The 2,756-nt window shown below is 42.7% G+C and overlaps 1 long non-coding RNA gene across 1 annotated transcript; it reads right to left on the minus strand.

Annotated features, from left to right (window-relative positions):
• Nucleotides 1-498: 498 nt before the first annotated feature.
• LOC148184603 (uncharacterized) lies at nt 499-1,900 on the minus strand. The gene is made up of 2 exons (XR_015772113.1): nt 1,784-1,900; nt 499-818 (listed from the first exon to the last, which is right to left on the minus strand). It is a non-coding gene; the product is annotated as an uncharacterized LOC148184603 (long non-coding RNA).
• Nucleotides 1,901-2,756: the final 856 nt, after the last annotated feature.

The raw sequence follows: 2,756 nt of genomic DNA on the forward strand, positions 1-2,756 counted from the left end.
CCTCCATCATAAACAAGATACTCCATTACATCCACTTCTCCCTTGGCAGGAAGGTGGGAGAGGGAACTGATGAATGGGTACAAGGCTCACTGTATGGTGCAGGGAGCTGGCTGTTATGAGCATGACCCACATGAGCTCATTCCCCACCAAAACTACTGACCTCAGCCACCAACAACACTTTCATAGGCCTCTGTCCCTGTAAAAGTCTCCTTGTTGTGTGGCATGATTTCACCAGAAAAACTTTTTCCACAATGCCCGTTCCCCCTGAGAGACTCTCTCTGCAGGTAGCACTAGTCCCACCAGCCAAGCCAAAACTTGCTGGGCATGGTAGAGCTGGTTTGGCATGACCCTGGCACCAGCTGTGCTAACCCTCACAGGGAATGCCAGCCACTCAGGGGGAACCAGTGTGCAAGGCACACACCTGGCTCAAGAGTCCCTGTTGTGCCTGGGATTTAGCTTGGATCTGACTGGAAAGAAACCAGACTTGTCTCGCTCACAGCACATTCACCTTTGCTATTTTTATTGGAAATATCGTTCCAGTTCAAATAAGGAGTTTCCATTAATTCTATACCTTGCCAGTTCCTTAGGATGGATATTACAATTGTTTAAACTGAGAGTTTATACATTCTTCTCAGCATATTTAACATGGTTTTGAAGGATGTTGGCAGGTTATTTGGCCTTTAAAAATCATGTGTTCTTCTCTGAACTTTAATCCAAATAAGGCTTTTTAAAATTGATTCTTTCAAGTGTTGCAGTATTTTTAAAGCATTATTGTAAATCCCATCTTCAAATACTGAGCTATCTCTGAGTCCTCAAATCTGAAAAAAATCACAGCAGATGATGGTAAGATGGCAGTCACTCTACCAGGTAGCACACGGAAATTATTTACAGTACAAAAACCTGTAAATATAATGAAGATCTGCATAAGGGATGAAAGCATCTTGCTTAAAATCATTTTTCACTGAAATTCACACTGATTAAATTATTGTGGCAACTCTCGTTCTTCCCCACAGCTAACTTACAAGTCACTCATAATATGGCTCTTTCTAATATGTTTATATCTAGGAAACTGAGTGTTGTATTGCACCTACATTTTTTTTTGCTATAAATACGCTTTGCCTTCAAGAAAGATTGACACTTGTTCCATACTCAGATTTCTACCAATATAATGGTCAGACATATTTATCTTGCCAGTGTATTCAAACTAGTACAATTCCTAATGTACACCAGAACAGTGTACTCATACAGTACAAATCTACTGGTGTTGTAAGTAAGAAATCACTACCATAAAGCATCTTTCTATCAACTAAATTGCACTCATGCAAGGGGGGTTGTGTTAATTTAACCAGGCTAACATGGTCTAAAACGGAATTATGCAAAGCTTGCTTAAAGCCACTGCAGCTACCTGCTTGTGGGCTTCCTTGGGGAGAAGGCTCACCAAAGTTCACATTTGCTGGAGCATTTTCAACTATTTTTGTTAGTATGGTTTGCTCAAATTTCAAAATCAAGTGAGAGGGGGAAAAAAAAAGACCAAAGGACCTTTCTTCTCAAAGGTGACAAGACCTGTGTTGAAACTTTGGAAAACAGGAGTTGGCCAGAAATTTTGCTAGAAATGATCTACACACTCAGCAGAAGACAGCTCAGGGTCTGGGGCAGATAGCGCTTCCTGACCTCCCCATATCTCTGCATAAGGGGTTTTATCCACCATTGTGCTCCACTCTTCTCCCAAAACCTGGAACAGATCAAAGAGCACATGGCTGTTTTGTTCTTCTTATATCCTTACTATTTTTTTTCCTGAGGAGACATCTCCAAAAATCCATGCCATAGTCCATGCCCTGCCACTACTGGCACTGAGACTGGAGCTGGAGGGGCCCTCATCTCCACCAAAGGTCATAGCACCACAGGGGTGGGGACAAGCCAACATTCACCCAACCCCACCCTCCTTTTCTGAAGTTTTGAAAGGAAAGGGAAAAACACAAACCTGAACCTGTTCAGGAGCTGATGAGCACAATTGCCACAGGCAGCTGTGAGGGTGTTGGCTCCAGAGCAGGGGCAGTCAAACTTGCTGAGGGAAAGAGTTACAGACAGAAAAATATGCCAACAAGTAGTTGGCAAATTCCTTGAAAGTGAGGATTTGCAGGGCACTTCAGCTTTTCTGCTCTCATGGGTCCTGGGCAGCCCAGAAAGGAGGTCACCTCAGTGACCCACAGCTGTGTCCCCAGGCAGGAAAGTGACAGTGACATGGCACCTGTCATCAACAGTAGTGAGGGAAACACTGCTTTGGGGTGGGGATTATTGTTCCTCATACTCCTTTGTTTGCCATTGTAATCTCGGCAGTCATTCTCCTTGATAAACAAACAAGTGAAAAGATGCAATGAGGTGTAAGAATAGATTTGCACAGGGCAGACAACTGAACATTTAATTTATTTACCTCTCCTAACAGATACCTGGGGTGACATTTATTAATAAACGGCATTATCAGGTGTCTGATATGTAGCTCACAGAAATTAATTACCCAGCCCATGGTAAAACCATAACAAGCCTGCAGTGCTGTAACATTTGTGCTAATTGAAAATGAGATAAGTGCTGTGGGTGCAATTTGCATTCAATGCAGTGTATTAATTATCTTCAGTTCTCTTCATGATAAATGTACCTGACTGAACCACTCTGCTAATTTACTGGGTAATAGAGTCATAAGTGGATTCCCTTAGGTGACCAACTACAGGCATCGGGCTCTTTGGAACATCAAGGCCTTC

This window comes from Pseudopodoces humilis, chromosome 3, assembly GCF_049639895.1.
Source record: "Pseudopodoces humilis isolate 2021_Gansu_Grassland_sample_001 chromosome 3, ASM4963989v1, whole genome shotgun sequence".
NCBI lineage: Eukaryota > Metazoa > Chordata > Aves > Passeriformes > Paridae > Pseudopodoces > Pseudopodoces humilis.